Source organism: Natrix helvetica (genome assembly GCF_964273705.1).
Source record: "Natrix helvetica genome assembly, chromosome: 3".
NCBI classification, from domain to species: domain Eukaryota; kingdom Metazoa; phylum Chordata; class Lepidosauria; order Squamata; family Natricidae; genus Natrix; species Natrix helvetica.
In genome coordinates, this window is record NC_138549.1 from 152,434,714 (window position 1) to 152,452,291 (window position 17,578).

General features: G+C 42.9%; 1 protein-coding gene across 4 annotated transcripts in view; it reads left to right on the forward strand.

Annotated features, from left to right (window-relative positions):
• Positions 1-481: 481 nt before the first annotated feature.
• Positions 482-17,578, forward strand: part of EYA2 (EYA transcriptional coactivator and phosphatase 2) — a 144,370-nt gene continuing 127,273 nt past the window's right edge. The window contains exon 1 of one of the 4 annotated variants that reach the window (XM_081948082.1): positions 482-664. The gene's annotated coding sequence lies outside the window, so the exon portion shown is untranslated. Of the gene's footprint in view, positions 665-798; positions 910-1,103; positions 1,184-17,578 lie in introns of those variants that run through there. The other 3 variants (XM_081948084.1, XM_081948085.1, XM_081948083.1) reach the window with 3 other exon arrangements.

A 17,578-nucleotide genomic window follows, 5' to 3' on the forward strand; every position in this document is an offset into this window, starting at 1 on the left:
TCCTACCCTCCGAAACTCTCGTGGTTCTTGCGCCGATGTAGTCGGCCAAGAGAAGCCGCCTCGGGTTACAACGCAACGAGAGGTAACTGGAGATGATCCACATGTGAGCAACCTCGCCAGGGGAGCCTTTGTGCCCCCCTTAAGTCCCCTCCTCCCCCGAAATCCTTAATTGCAAGACGCCTTTCCCCGTTGACCGAGGTTTCCTTTGCTTTCCTTTGCCTTCCTCTGCCGCCTCCTCCTCCTCCTCCTTGCACACCCGCCATCCACTTTTATGCCTCCCACACCGGCGCGCGCTCCAGACAACCTTCCCGCCCCGACGGTCCCTTTCCAAGTGGCCGGCGACTCTCGCCTTCGGGGTACGCGCGCGAAAGCCGCCGGTTTCTTTAGGTGAAGGGCAAGCTAAGGGCAGGGCGGCAGCATCTCGGTCCTCAGTGGGCATGTGCAGAGCTGGCGCGCACATGCTCACTGGGACCTCGTGAGGACTTCGGAGGGCACGTTGCTCGAAGGGAAAGGGAAACGCGCCTTTGCCGGCTGCGGACTTTGCAAGCCCGAGCGGTGACGGCTGCCTTTAAACGCCTGCAGGCTCCTTCGCTCTCCTCCTCCTCCTCGAGCGCCGGCGGGGTCGGGGAGCTCGGCGGCGCCAGACGCTCAGCAGCAGACCGCGGTGAGTGGACGGGACTCGGGAGCCCCCTCCCGCTTCCAACCATCCTCGTCTTGTCTCTCCGGTGCCGCTTTTTCTTCTCCAGGTCCTGGATTTTGCCGAGCGCATCGGCGAGGTTTACGCGCATTGGGCACGTTGGGCGAGCGCACTTGTCGAAAGGGCTTTGCGGGCGATGTGGTCAAGCCTGCGGAACAGCTCCCGGCCCAAGGACTCGGGGGTCTGCAGCCCTTCTTCTGCCCTGGGGGACGGTATGCGCGCTCCATCCTCTGCAGGGAGGTTATTTTGCGCGTATTTATTTATTTTTATTTTTTACTGAGGGTGGGAACTTGTTGGTTTGGGTCCGGTGTGGTTCCCGTCCCGTCTTTGGAGAAGAAGGGGCTCTTCTTTCTTTCGTGCCGCCGTTTCTGGTACTTGGTCTACCTGGAGCCTTTCCCGAAATGCCTACCCAAACTTCAGCAAGTGTGCGTCCCAAGTTGCGTTGGGGATTTTTAAGGGGGCTACCAGAACGGCAAACGAATGGTGGTAGGAATGACCTTTCTTCCTTCCCCTCATCTTGAATACTTTTCAGAAAGTTTTATTCATTTCGTTAGTCATGATTTGCTAAAGTGGCTTAACTCTGTGTCGCCGTTTTTCAGTATTTTCCAAAATGTTTAAAAAAAAATCAAAGTTGAATGCCCCCCCGTCCCCTCCCCCCAATTTGGTAAACTTTTGTTTTCGCTGTGGAAAGATTTCTCAGCATTTTGAATGGGTTTGCAGAAGATATAATAAGCCTATTGTATTACCTTGAGTAGGTGAATATTGACTCTTAGCCCATATTTCGTGCTATTTGTATGGAGGATTTATTGTGGATGATGCTTTACCAAAAGCTGTGTGCATGTGTGAGAAAATAGCCAATTTAAGGAAATGTATATATTTTCGATGGAACAGATATTCCGTGTATTTGCCATGTAGATAACTGACTTTACCTTTCTGTCAATCTTTAGACAGATCGATGTTCATAATATTCTTCTTTTTATATTCTGGATGAAGTGTTTTGAGTACATTAAGTATTGAGAGGTCAGTAATGGCCTTGTAATTTTAACAGCACTTTAATTTTAAAGAATGAATATTATTGAAGCTATAAATGTGTCCTTGGGCATCCGCTTGAAGTTTTTAATGTATGAACTCTAGTATTTATTTCAAAGAACCCCAGGAAAAGAACATTTCTCTTTAAAATATGAAAGTAAAATTGAAGTGAATGGCAACTTGCCCGTGTAATACGGTTATCAACAAAACACAGATGTCTTTTGTAGTATAAACTATGAATTTTATTTTACCTTGGGGTCTGCCATTTTAATCTGTTTTTTAGTGTTAAAATAATTTTTGCTCAAAGCATAAAAAGAAGATTGAGTTTTGTGGGATCCTATTCCAAATCAAATTCAATTTGGGATGCAGGTTTGTTTAGAAGAGTGACAAAAACCTGCCTAAAAGAAGGTTTCATTAGAGATCATAAATTGATTTGTTTTCTGGAGAAGAAAAATCAGTACAATGTTATAAATTTTTGAATATGATATTAAATACTGGTGCTCAAAGAAAGGATCTCATAAGAAATTAGTTATCTACAGGTTGTGTTGGCTAACCAAAAGTTTTAGAGTAATACATTTGAATTTTATATCCTGTTTTGTCTCAAAATTAATATGGAAGAATCTGAAGCACTGACTTTTATAGCACTCTTAGAAGATTTGAGTCAGATCCTTGACATACAATTTTGTATTGAATTTAATATTTTCTCTGGAATTTATTTCTTCAGTGCAATGGGTTTATCTGGGTTTGGTATGCTTTTGATTACCGATCTTGTTTCAACATAATAATAGTTATGGTAAATAGTATATTCTAGATCTAGTTTCTCTGGATAGTTTTACTATGTGTAGTTAGTTGGTTGATTTACTTCAATTTATGCTGTATTGCTGGCATATATTATTTTCTTCACCTTCTTATTTTAAATCTCTAATTCTGTTGATTTTTCTTTTAAAATTGTTAAACATTTCGTGTTTTTTCTTCTTAAAAATCTTTGTACCCATATGTTCCATTTACAGTTACCTTAGCAAGCAATAATATATGTTCAGAATGTGTGCTGTGAACACTTAATGTGTTGCACAACTGAATTTCAGAGGTGTCATAAATCAGCTATGCACAATTGCTATGTTTCAAAGTGTTGTGTTTCTTGTTCATTTTTACCATATTTCCCTTATTGCTATTAAATTTCTAAAATACGGTGCTGACTGCAGGATTCTTTACCAGAATACCAAAATTTCTTCTCTGCCAAAGTTCAAGGAATTTTTCATTTGGTATCAGGCCAAAATTGGAATTGCTTTCTTAATGATGGAGAGAGAGAGAAAACATAAAGTACGGTATCTTTTTATGTGAATGCTCATCATCTACATAAGTCTGCAAAACTGCTTTAGAATGATTCACAAGTGAGCATGAATGTATTAACTATATCGTCCCAAAGGGCAATAGTAAATAGCACTTTAGCCAAATGGAAGAAATATATATTCATATTAACACTTTTATGCTTAAAATTAATTGATATGTAGAAGGATAGCATTCTAGTCTATTAACATTGCAGTCCTATGGGATTTAATCTGTAAAGTAAATATAAAGAGAAATTGCTAAATGCTTGAAAGGTTTGTGCATAAGCTCTCTGAATAAAATATATTTAAAATCTGCACTGGCCAATTTATATTTAGGTGTGATAATTGAGAAATATTCTAGAAGACTTAATGTTGATCAAATCTATTACACTGTACAAATTGCATCATTAGATCTTTAACTGACCTGGTCATATGTATTACCTGTACATAGCCAAAGATATCAAATCACAAAGTGATTTGGTGATACAACAATGCAAGTAGGAAAGAGCATCAATTCCATATCCCTAATATTCACATGCATTTATTAGAGATGGATCTAACCCTAAATTGATAAATATGAAAAAGGCTTCTCATGTTGTTTAACAGTTGACTTCATCTTCTCTCACACTGATTTTTGTTGGACCATCTTCTGTTACGCACTGCCACTTCTTCCTTGACAAAAATCACCCGGTTGCTTATATAACAAGGTTTAGACAAAGTAAGTTTACTGCTTAGAGTTCCAAATGTTCATCGGTTTCAATAGAAAGCATTTTCTTATGTAGGCTCTTATAGGAATGATAATGGTATCCTATAAAAAAGAAAGTGTTCCTTCTAACTTCCTTAACTACATTCCTCACACTAAATTCCCCCTGCAGGGCCATTGCTTTAGGTAATGGAAAAAAACCTGTAACTGGGACCAATGGACATTCAGACTTTTGGGAGAGGGATTCATCCCCTTGTGCCAAGAAACGTTCCCTTAAATGCATTAGTGTTTATAGCGGTAGACATTCGTATCTGAGATCTGGCCTCTCTACTTTCAGTCACAAATTAATTACTTTGTGATCTGATTATAACTCCCATTAAAACCTCTCCTACACTTTTTGTGCGGTACATCTACTGGTGAAACCTGAAATTATTGTTGGTTAGTCTTTCCTATAATCTTCTACAGTAAATTCACAAGCATCTTAATAAGAAATTTGTTGACATAATTTTATTTGGAAGGAACATGAAAGATACATACAAATTACAAAATGTAATTGCATCCATAGAAATATATTTCCATCCCTATAATATGATGCAAAAGTAAGTATAAATGAAATTATTCAATTTAATGCTACAAGAGAAACTTGTAGTCAAAATAAGCATGTTTATGTCCTATTTAATTCAACAAAATAGTTAAGAATACATTTAACTCCTTCCTATTAAATTCAGTACTGTTAGTTTATGCCCTCTGTTTTAAAAACGCAAGTATAAAAATATAAGCAGAAACAGTTTTATTTGGAGAAAAATAAATGGTAATTTATTGTTGATTTAATTTGGTGTTTTGTAAAGGAATATTTAAAATGCCATCTTCCAATTTGAGTGGATAAATGGAATAATAGAAAATATGTAGGTACTGTATTTTATTGTTTTATTAGTTACACTTTTAATACATACTTGATTTGTATGATATGTATATTTTGGCCTATAAAATCACAAACACATCCCATCAAGCACATAATATTTCACTTCAAATTTTGCTGCTTCTTTTCATTTTACAGCTGAAAGTGTCTTGTAAATAAATACGAACTCAGACAACGGATGATCCTTTAAAATATATAGTTTTGCTGTATTTCATAATAATTTCTTTTCTTTTTTCCCCTCATCTTTTTTTGTTGAAAAGAGGGTACCCACTGAGTAAGAATAAGAGCTAAACAAACACAAAGCAATTAAGACAACTTAAAAGACAAAGAAGAGATCTGCCCTTTTCTCTTTCATCTTTTTCTTTTCCTTCTTTTTCTTTCTGAAACGAAGTCTTTCCAGGCCTGCTTGATCCTTATTTACAATTATTAGTTCAAAGTTCCATTAATCAAACCGGGAAGATGCTGCTGTATATAATCTTTATTTATAAATCTTAATGCTTCTAATGATCTTTAACGAACACCCTGTTTTAGTGAGGTGTGGATAAATCCCATAATTAAGTGACTGTACAGCACCTTGAGGACTGTGCCTCGGAGGCTTAAAACAGTTACCAGTTGCAGAAAAACTTCTTGGAAAGGCTTCTTATTGTAAGGAAATGAAGAAAAACAACTTTTTGAGAAGTCTTTCTTAAGAACAATTGTGTTTAAAAGGTTAAGGCTGGCTCTTACAAAAGAGAACCTAATTGAACTCGATTGCATGGATGTAAATAAAGGCTCTGTGTTCCCCAGTAGGTGTGAATGATGCCACTTATAACTTTGATAACTTCAAAGCATAATTTAAAAAATAATAGTCCAGTAACGGACAGATGGAGAATATTGGAGGAGGTGAACTAGAGGAATTTATAACTAGATTTACAAATATATATGCTGCTGACTTCTTCTGCTTTGAATTTATGAGATGGGTTCAATAGCTCTTGTTGATTATATACCCTTTGCCATAATTGTGCCCTTAACCTATGCTAAGGAGACTTCTAATTATGTTAATTTCAATTGATTGTTAACAATAAAAGATGGCAAAGGAAAAACTGTACTGAAAATTATCATAATTGGATAGCTTTCCATTGGTTACCATATTTAAACTTTAAATGTATTTGAAATTGGGTAAGCCAATCTCCACTCCATTCATCTAGTGTATATAGATTTGATTTGTTTCTGTTGAACAACTATTTATTGTACAGTATTTTATTCTTCTTTACTATGCCCTTATAAACAGCATACAAGAAGAGAAAGAAGCAATTATATATATATATACAGAGCAATTAATGCTATACTTCTTAAAGTTATGTGTTTATTAGTGTTTTTTTCTCAATGTCAAAATATCAAAAGTTTTGAATCAAATGGATTCTAAATGCTTAATTTCTACTATAGGAAAGACCTGTACAGCAAGTTGTTATTCTGTTTGCATCTTTGTGCTTTAGTTTTTGAAAATGGTTGCAATCCAGTGAAAGGAATAGATTTTTAATGACAAATGAATTAACAGGCAGTTAATTAACAAAAGTGAACAATACTGTATACTGCATATTTGCAAAGCTTTTAACTATAAACACAAATTATATTACAGCCGTAGTAGGATGATGTACATCTGTAGCCCATTATATTAATTTGATTTTAATGTACCCGTTAGTTTGCTAGATTCTACCCAGTTCTCTTCTGCTCTAGAAAAAATGGTTATAATTTATGTACTAGTCTCAACACAGTTTCAAAAGCTATTAGTCTAGAATAGCTACACTAGTACAAAAAACAGAATCTCTTATTTTTCTGCAAAGCAAAGAATATGGTCCTTTTATTAAATTACCATCACTAGTATATATGATTCTTGAAGCCTATTTAATTAAAATCAGTGTTGCTACTGTTCTATTTTGTACATGTTCTAATGATAGGAAAATTCCATTCTTTCAGAGTATATAAAACAAAGCTAAAGCAAATATTTTGCTTATCCCTGCTGGCCCATTAACTTTACACATTTGTTGTTCTAAACAGCTAAGTCAGTTTTCTTTTCTATTCATCCATGCATGCTGCAAAAACATTTCATCAGCTGCTACACGTGCCCCTATGAATATACCAGAAATTGCTTACTATGGTCTTGACATCTGTCTATTCATTTCAGTAAAAAAAAATGTACAAAGAGTTCCTAGCAGAAATATACCATATTAAGTTGTGGTTTTACAATTTGGATCAAAAAACCCTTAGATGTTGCTCTAAAATTAGGTTTTCTCTTTTTATAGAAAGTAGCTTATTTGTATCATTAGCAAATTTAGGTATTGTGTGTAGTGAGGTGGAGTGTACATATAACAATAAACAACAAAAATGCAACTTCCAAACCCATAATACAAATCAAACATGTTAAAAATACAAACATAGCAGATAATTATTTGGACCAATGAACTTTGAACAATCTTACAAAGCTACTGAATAGCCCCTGAATTTTCGTAGCTTCACTTGGCATTGGACACGTTAAGGTAAATGTAACTATATATTCACATCCCACAGATAATTCATTCAATCTGAATAGATACACAATGATCTGTAAAGAGGATAAGAGTGCATGATACTTATTAAAATCACCAATGAGTTGTTCTCTTGAAGAGAACGGTGAGCACGCAGAATCCTTCTTTTTATGCTACTGATATACAAAGCTCATTAGCAATACTGAGGGATAATACAAGTTTCTCCTTTTATCGTAACATTTAAAGTGCACTTAGTCCTTGACTTACGACCACAATTGAGCACCAAATTTCCATTGCTAAGTGAGATAATTTTTAAGTGAGTTTTGCCCCATTTAATGTTTACGTTTTTAAAATTTACACATGGATTTGAGAGGAAAATCTACAAAAGTGTGGGATTTTAAAAAAAAATTCATAAATATTTCAAAAAGTCAACACAAAAGAAAAAAACATTAAAACTGTTTAAATCATGTTTAAATATCTATCTCGCTTCACATATATTTAACATTTGTTCTCTTTTCTCTTTCAATAGGGAGTAATTTTATCTGTTTTCTTTCCTTTGCCATTCCTACAGGCTATACGATTGTCCATATCACTTCATTAAAATACATACGAACCAGTTCCTGTAGATTAAAATCCATATTTTTTCAAAAACTAATCTTATCTCGTGGTCTTGAAATTTAATCTTAAAAGTAATTTAACAATATGTTTTGTAGAGTATGTTTGTAGAATCAGATCTTGGCAAGTGGGCTCAATTGCTTGATATACTTATTTCAGAATAAATATGTAAATATGTGTGATGTTTTTAAGTTGCTGAAAATTTTGGAGGTGGTGTATACAACAAAAAAATACAGCAATTTATACATGTAATGTACAAAAAGTCAAGCATTATACACAATTTATTTTATAAATTACATTAACTGTTAGAATTGTTTGCTGTTTTCTTTTAAACCCTGTCTTGTTGGTTATATGATCTTTGAGCATACTTAAGCCCATTAACATTTTCTCTTTAAAAAGTTAGTTAAAAAATTAATAAAACATAATATGATTGGTCTGTATGGCCTGGTTTTTGATACACCTTAAATATAATTATATGCAGTAGGCTCCTTTTGTACATACAAAACAAAGGATCCTTTGCTGAGCTTGAATGTTTTTAAAAAATATATCATGAGGAACTGCTTATTTGTCTAAGAAACTTAATCCTAATTAAAACCATTTCAGTCAAAAAACATGAATTAATTAATATAATTCAAAAGTGAAGTAGTTTCTTTCCTTAAGTTAAAGTCTCCTTTATCCTATAAAATTGTCTTGTCTTTTGTTAATTGGTGTCCTTGGTTAGAATAGAACAGTGTTAATAATTACGTTTGAAATGGGAAGCTTTGTGTCTTTTCTAGAAATAAATAATGAGCGCCAGAAAGTTATTAAATAGTGCAAAACTATGGAATGATGATATGATTTAAACACTTAGATATGCTTAAGAGAGCTTGAAAAAGAGTTGGGAAGAAAACAGGCTTCAGTTGTGTATACAGTTACCTTGGCTTTTGTGAAATGGACATTCTTTATCCTAATTTCTATTCTGTGTTTCCAGATGTTACACCAACATGAACTGATGGCTGATAGAGAAATCATAATTAAGGAAAGAAAAGTAAAATAAAAAAACCACAGGGGTGAAGGTAGGGGGATTGTGGCTCTCACAGTATTGTCGGATTGCAGTTTATTATCATGGCCAGCATAGCTAGCAGTCAGAAATTATGCATGTCATAATCCAATAAAACCTTCCTAAATTCTCTACAATTAAAAGAGCCTGTTCCCCTCCCACCCCAGCATTAAATAGCATCGTTTGTTCCATTAAAAAGCCCTGACTTATTAGCAGATTTGTTTGTTTGTCTGTTTGATTGATTCATATGGCTGCCCATCTTAAGCAACTCTGGGTAGCTGACAACAATAAAACCATTAACTGTAAAACAGTCGTAAAATGATAAAACAAAAATCCTGCATATAGCAACACCTTTGAGATTGTTGACAGAGGTGATGAAACTGTTTCCCCATGATGCGATCTCACATAGTGGCAGGAAGTCTATGCAAATCACATCATGAGAAGAACGAGGCACCTGGTCCCTGACATTTGTGGGTTGCTTTCCTTTGTGACATAATGAGAACATCCATGCCTTGCATATGGACTCTGTTTACATTCACAATGCAACTCAGATTATGTCCTGTGAAAGTAGCTCCTATTTCCATATGAATACAGTCTAATGCTTTTCTCCATAGTGAGGGGAGGAGTATCCAGGATGGGTTGACCTTGTCCTCTCATTGATTGGGCTGAGTCAGATAAGCTCTTTGGGCCATGCCCTGGTCACCAGGTACTACCCAGTTATCGACTTAGCCCTCAACTGGGCAGTTGTGCCATCCTGGAACTCCTGAGAATCCTAAGGAAAGAACTAGAGACATTTTTAAAAAGCGTAAATACTACCATCAACTGCCTGAGTGAATATCTGGAGACTCACAGAAAGCCTGGTGGTGCTAGGGGCGGTTGTCATTAGCCCCCAGGGGCGGTATTAAATTCCAGTGGGGTGGCAATGACTGAGGCAAGGCAGGACTCGGATAACAAGGCTTTATTAGAACAGCTAATGCAACAGCAACTCCAGAACCCATAAGCTTGAATAGTTCCAGCTTGACAGCAATTTATATGCAGGCATTCCCACGGTTAGCCAATCAGAGCACGATGACTTTTCTGCTCTTGCCACATGCGCTCCTCAACCAATGGCGAGTCTTGGAGATGGAGCCACGTCTTCGAGGCTAAGACATAACACCCCGCTCCACCAGTCAGGCGCATGCGTAATCCTGCAAATAGGCAGGCCGCCTATGCATGCGGTCCGATCTTCTTGGCTCGTCTGGAACTGATGCAGGAGAAGGAGGAGTCTTCTCCAGGAGAACTGCCTGTGACTGCGCTAACTCTCCGCCCGGCAACTTTGGATGCAACTCTGATTGCCCAGGTAAGTCTGGCACCGGAACGGTAGACCGCTGGGTCAGGCAGCGTGGCGTTTCTGCAGAGGTGTCCAGAGCAAAGGGGGGGGGTCTATAGGACCAACCGGAAAAGATCAGCTGGCATCTGTGTTGAGGCCATCCGCGGTCGCAGCTGATCAATGTGGCGGCACCAAATGTGGCCATCGCCTAGGCCAACCCTGTAAGAGCAGGGACCCATTAATTGCAGAATGTACCCCATTAACCACCTCGGCTCACCCCCATAGTTCCGCGTGAAAACCAGAGCCCCCATTTCAAAACCCCTGGCGTGGTCATTGTTGTCAATAGGTTGCAATATTGCAATAGCTGGGGTGAAGCCAATCAAGGTTAGTCCGGAGGCGGCGACCCATTAACAGCTCTGCAGGGTTGCGGTTAGTTAGGGGACATGGAACTGTGTGCTGTACTAACAGGTATCCGTCTATTCAGGCCTGCCAATCTCCTGGACCTAGCCTAGCTAGAGACTCCTTAATAGATCACACTGTCCGCTCCACCATGCCATTGCTGGAGGGATGGTAAGGGGCCACCAAGACTTGGCGGATGCCGTGTCCCGCTAAGAACATCTGAAAAGACGCAGATGTCAACTGGGCCCGTTATCGGATACCAATACTTCCGGGCACCCATGAGTTGTGAACATCTTTTGCAATGCCCTAATCAGAGCCTCGGTAGTGGTCGATGGCATTAGGACAACTTCCACCCACTTTGAATATGCATCAACCACTACCAGGAACATCTGTCCGTGGATCGGCCCTGCAAAATCCAAATGAATCCTAGCCCAGGGAGTTTTAGGGTCCTCCCACTTCCTAGGTTTTGCCGTACAGGGAGCTGGCCTGGACTGCTGACATTCCTGACACCTAGCCACCCACAGTGCAATATCCTGATCCAGACCAGGCCACCAAACGCAGCTCTGGCCCAGGGCCTTCATCCTTACTATCCCAGGGTGCCCCTCGTGCAGACAGTGGAGGATAGGTTCTCAAAGTTGAGGAGGAACGACCACCCTATGGCCCCACAGTACGCACCCTTCTTGTACCGACAGTTCGTGCTGACTGTGCTTGAACGGCAGGAACTGCGAGGTAAGCTGCGTCTTCGACCAACCCCTCCTTACCCAATCTAAAACTTGGGCCAGAGTAGCATCCCTAGCTGAATGGGTGGCAACATCTGTGGCTGTTAAGGGAACCGGGAGGTCCTCAATCAGTAAAACCAGAGGGTTAGGATCCGGTTCAGCCTTGGTCGCCGGCAGGGGGCTTAGGGCATCCACATGCCCCACCTGTTTGCTGGGCCAATAGATTAGTTTATAATTGTATGCAGTGAGGAATACGGCCCAACGGGACATGCGGGGCGATAAGATCGAAGGGGTTTGTCTATCGCCTGCCAATAAAGGCTTATGGTCTGTCACTAACTCAAAAAAAGTCCGTAAAGGTAGTTGTGGAATCGTTTAATTCCAGCTACCGTTGCTAATGCCTCCTTGTCTAATTGACTATAATTTCGTTCTGGAGGGGACAAAGTACTTGAAAAGTATGCCAGAGATGCCTCAGACCCATTTGGGAGCTTGTGGTTCAGGACAGCACCCACCCCAAATGGTGACGCGTCACATTTGAGCGTCAGGGGAAGGAGGTCGCAATACTGGACAAGGACAGCATTGGATGTTAAAAGCTCCTTTACAGCCACAAAAGTGGCTGCCTCCTTACGACCCCACCTCCATGTAGCCCCGCTATCGAGGAGCCGATGTAGGGGCTCCGCTACAGAGGCTTTATGGGGCGAAAACACGGAGTAGAAATTTAGGAGGCCAAGGAAAGCTTGCAATTAGGCCTTATTGGTCAGTACAGGAGCCTGCTTAATGGCTGCTATCTTGGGGGTGGTAGGATTGACGCCCTTGGCATCAATCAGATACCCCCAAAATTTCACTTCGGTTATCTGACACTTAGAAGGCTTAAGCTTTAACCCCACCTCCTGGAACTTCGACAAAACGGCACGCAACCTCGCCATGAGTTCAGTGCTGTTTCTGGCTGAAATAAGTACATCATCGAAGTAGGAGACCACTCCCAGGATGCCATGGAGCAATCGCTCCGTGAGACTCTGGAATACACTGACACCAAACTGGAACTGCCGGCATTTAAAAGCTCCCCTGTGGGTGACGATAGTCTGAACTTCTGCAGCAGCAGCAGCCACAGGAAGCTGCTGTTACGCCTGGGCAAGGTCCAGTTTGGCAAAAATGGAACCCCGTCTCAACATATGAAGCAGTTCCTGTACTACAGGGACAAGGTAGAGGTTGGATTGGAGACCTCTGTTTATTGTGCATTTAAAATCCCCACACAATCTAATGGAGCCATCGGATTTCAAAGGAATCACGATGGGGGTCTTCCATTTCCACGGGCTCTAACACCCCTTGGGCAATCAACTTGTTTAGTTCAGCGTCCACTTTTGGACGCAGGGCCAGGGTGATACTCCTGGGCTTGAGATGGATGGGAGCGATATGAGGGTCCAAATTAAAACTAATGGGGGGTTCCCTTATAATTACCTAACAACCCATCAAAAACTGCAGCAAACTCCTTCATCAGGCCTTGAAACTCATCAAGGCCTGTCATTGCATGCACCCCATACTGGGGAGGTTGCCCTGGATGACGATGAGGGGAAGCCTGCCCTTAAAACTCAGAGTGACCACTTGGAACTGGCCACTGCCTACTACTGGAATATAGTTCCCCTGATAGTCCCACAACTTAATAAAACAAGGTGACAGGCACTTCTTGGCTAGGGAAGGCACCAAACGCTTGATAGTGGACCAGGATACAATAGAATTTGAAGAGCCAGTGTCCACCTCCATGCTTGTCCTCAATCTGGATGCTGAGGTAAATCTTATTCCCTGATGTCGCGTTGGTCTGGCTGGTCAGCAGAACGGCCTGCCACTTTCGCAAAAGATTGCAAAACAGTCCTCCGAGGTGTGGTAAGACCGTGAGTTTGGCTTGCGGTTAGATGAACGGTCAGCTGGTTGACTTTGAGGAGGATATGGTGCGCGGAACACCTTAGCCAAATGTCCTTTTTTCCCACACTTGTGGCAAATATCTGATTTGAAACGACACCAGGCACGGGCATGGTTCCCGCCACAACCAGCACAGTGGCTCTGAGGTAATTTATTTTGTGAGCGCCCTGTTCCGCCACCTGCTGTTTTGAGGTGGTCAACGCCAGCCTCATCAATGTCAGATGAAGAATGTTCGTCCACCTCCCCATGATGAATAGACACAGTTTTAGTTGATGGTAACGCAGGGGGCACCGCGGCTTCACCCCTTTCAATCTCGGCAGAGGACTCATTGGTCATCTCAGAGGCACGAGCCTCATCTAACACCGCTTGCAGGCTGAGATCAGAACGGGCCAACAAACAGCGACGCAGCCTCGAATCGGTCACCCCGCACACAAATTGCTGAAGCAGGGAGTCATCTAAATTAGGAAAATCACAGTGCAATGCCGCAGCCCTGAGGGCAGCCACGTACTGGTTTACTGACTCCCCCTCCTTCTGAAGCCTTTGTTGGAACACATAGCACCTAGCTATGCAAGACGGAGCTGGGGCGTAATGGTTCTGCAGTCTTGCCAACAAAGTCTCCCATGAAAGGGATTGGACTGGTTGCGGGGCGGCCAAAGCCCTGGCTGTTCCGAACATCTCGTGCTCACAAGCATTCAGGAATTGGGTTCTCTTTCCCTCACTAGGCAATTTAGCCAGATGGTTTGCCACGAGGAAGCATTCGAAACAGTCAATGTATGCCTCCCAGGACTCTAACCCTGGTGCAAACAGTGCAAAATTGTTTGAAGTGGCCATTCTGAGGGAGACACGTTCTGAGGAGATTGCCTCAGCGATTAGCTGGAAGCCTTGTGTTAATTAAAAAAAAAACCTTTCTTACATTATACAGCTCTTCCTATGCCTCAGAGTATCCCATCCTCGTTGCCAGTATTAAATTCCAGTGGGGTGGCAATGACAGAGGCAATGCAGGACTCGGATAACAAGGCTTTATTAGAACAGCTAATGCAACAGCAACTCCAGAACCAGTAAGCTTGAATAGTTCCCGCTTGACAGCAATTTATATGCAGGCAGTCCCATGGTTAGCCAATCAGAGCACGGTGACTTTCCCGCTCTTGCCACGTGCGCGCCTCGACCAATGGCGAGCCTTGGAGATGGAGCCATGTCTTCGAGGCTAAGACATAACAGCTGGCACACATCCTAGGTCACTAAGGGTGACCTGGGTCACTCAGCAAGGACCGCCAGCCGCTCTGCAACACTGAGCCTCTGCAAGCCTCACCAGATCACAGCGGGAGCCGGGAGCAGAGCTCATTTACGAGCTGCCGCTTCCAGAAGGCTAATCCCATCGGCAGCAAAGGGCGCGGCAGCTCTTTGCAGCACAAGCCGCTTTTCAAGTCCCAGATTGAAGCGCCCTTTGAATTTCAGCATGAATCGCCTTTTTGGATAGCAGGGGACCATGTGCTCCAAGATGTTGGCCCCCTGCTCCTCCGAGGACACAAGTCGGAATCTGGTCCCTGCAGCTATGACCAGCAGCCCTGCCAGAGGCACAGAGGAACCTCCAAATAGGTTTGAAACCTCTCCGGGAGCCTCTTCCAAGAGGGGGGGGGGAAGGCAGAGCTAAAAGCAAAGCCAAGGACATTCCCCGAGGCGGTGTGAGGCAGGCTCCAAGAAGCCCAAGCCGCATACATTTGTTTGAAGTTAAGCGCACGCTCTTCCCTCAGCTCCTTTCTGGTGCGAATTGCCCTCTTGAGGAGATTTCAAGCCACACTTCAAATGGGCGGCCGCTAGCAGCAGCAGACATGGGAAGGAGCCAGTTCCTCTCACCTCTGAAGGGGCAGAACGTCACCAGTCCGAAGGAGGCTAAAGATGCCCCCACAGCTACATCAGGCCCCTTGCCAGATGTTTTCCCTAAGGGGAGGGGGCGGAACCCCCACGGCAATACCAAACGAAAGCCTACAAGCCCAGAGATAGATTCGAACGACAAAAACAATTTTGCAATAAGGCACCAAAATGTTCTGCTCCAGTTTCTGATAAAAAGCTTCCCTGGGGTAATGTTTAGGGCTTCCCTCCCCTGGGGGAGGGGCAGAGGGGGATTCCTTGCAGCTATCAAAGGATTTGGGAGGTCGGCTCTTGGTTACCTGTCCCCTTTCTCATTCAAATTTCATTTCCATGAAGACCTTTCCATGAAGCTTTTATAACCACTCTCTTTCTTTGTTAGGCTGTTGCTTGCTTCTAAACCACATGCATTTGGCCTTAACAACAGCAGATCGGACTGAATCGGTTGAGAAGGGGGAACATGTTTTTCTAACTTTGCAGAATCTGCTTCCTAGTATATCAGAGCTTGTGGGCACTCTTCCACAGACAAAAACAGGCCACAACTCCCCAAAGACTAATTCTAAATATGAGAAGCAGAGGCACAGGGCACTAGAAGGCATATGCAAGAAGGCTAACAGCGGAGGGGGGGTGGCTCCCTGAACTATGACAGGAGGATATAAGTCCAGGGATCTCACCCAGCAAGGCTGCAGAGGAAGACCCCTCGATGCAAGGGAGGGTGCCCATTGACACCCCAGGTCTCTGGGGCTGTGCCCAGGGATGGCAATCACACCCTCGCACAATGCCACCCGGGTTGCCTCCCCCCTCTGGGCCCTCCCCCCAAGCCTGCACATCTGGATGGGCAGGCATGAGTGCTAGCTAGAGGCCAATCTCAGGCATGAGTGCTAGCCAGATACCAATCTTCAAAAATATTTGGAATTCATATCTATATGCATCTTTAATTGACTGAAAGTTGGATTGTGAGTAGTATTGAACTTGCTTGTTAATTCCCCACCATGGGTGGTGGCACCCTTGCCTCAGCCCTTCAGGGGTGGCATACTGTTCCACTCAGGCCTTAACAGCCTAACTGTCATTTGACAGGGCCTTTGTCATTGCCAAACGCTTTGCCAAACGCTTATGCTCCATGCCACTAGTCTATCGTGACTTCCCCTAGCACAGGAGCGCTCCGCAGCTCCTCACAGAATTGGGTAATGACAGGGACTGTCAAAGCAGCCATGAGCACCTGCGCCGTCTTTTTTGAAGAGTGCCGAGTGCAGCGAGACTAATTGGCCTAAATTCACTGTTGGAACAGGGCGGAGGCCGATAGCTCCACCTGAGAACCTCCTTTGCCACTTCAGGGCTTGGGGCTCTGGCCAAGGGTCGCAGCTTCCCCTGCACAACCCACAAATGACGACCAGCCCTAGCCTCAACTTCGCAGGGATGGTGATACCATCCCCTTCTGACCTAGGTTTTCCCTTTGTGTACCCCCAATTTCAGACATTAGGGCCAAGGCTCTGTGGCAGGGTATGCCAGAGGTAGCTGACACCCAGGCAGAGGATTCCCCTGTCTTTCCTGTCCAGTCACAGGATGCTCAGGCCTCAGATTTAAAGAAAGGCTTAATTAGGGAGGAAGCCTTCTCTGAGGAGGATGGTATGCCACCTGCCACTTCCATCCTTTCTGGTCTCCTCCAGCTTTTTCTATTCAAAAACCTCTTATTCAAAGCTAAGGCCTCAGCCAAATTTGGCAACATGTCTCGGAAGCGACAGTGCAACTGCCAGTGATAGCAGCAGGAATGGTAGTTCTTTGTATAAATACAATGACAATAAAGATTATACTTACTTAGATTTTCCGTGGAAGCAGAGGCAGTGCCCACACCAAAGATCCTTCCTGATCTGATTAATAGATAGTGGGCTACCTCGACTTCAGGCCCAGTGCCCATCTCTAATGGCATGACAAGGATATAGCCCAGGGTTTCTACCACCTAGCGCTGAGGCTCTGGTGTCTGCCTTGCACACCTCTGATAATATGCCGGGGCACTTGAGGAGGCTCTACAGCCTGAGGTCAAGAAGCAGACATCACTATAACGAGTTTTCAGGCAGTGGCCTGGGCATTAAGAGGGGCTATGGCTGCTCCTCTCTCTTTTAATCTTTCTTGTCTGCTCTGCCTTCAGGATTACAGCAACTCCCTGCAGCGGACGTCAGATACACCAGGCCATTAACAAAATGGTAGATTCAGAAGCAGGCACAGTTTCTCTGTCATCAGAAAGAGCTCTCTCTCAGACAGCTAGCCTCCCAGGTAGTCAGGGAGCATAGGGTGTCACTAGCCACTCTGACCATTGCTAGACACCATGGTGTCCACCTTTGGCATTGCATTTCGGACTCGCTTCTACACCAGAGACCTCCAATGCTTCCTTTTGCCTTTCCAGTGAAGGCGCATGACCTGCTCCCAGACCAAAGTCCTTCTTCCAGCAGAAGTCCCCTGCTCACTGCTCTGGTGGATGTCCCCGGCAATAACCAAGGGCAAAGTCTTCAGAACGCCAGACCGGGTGACACTAACAGCAG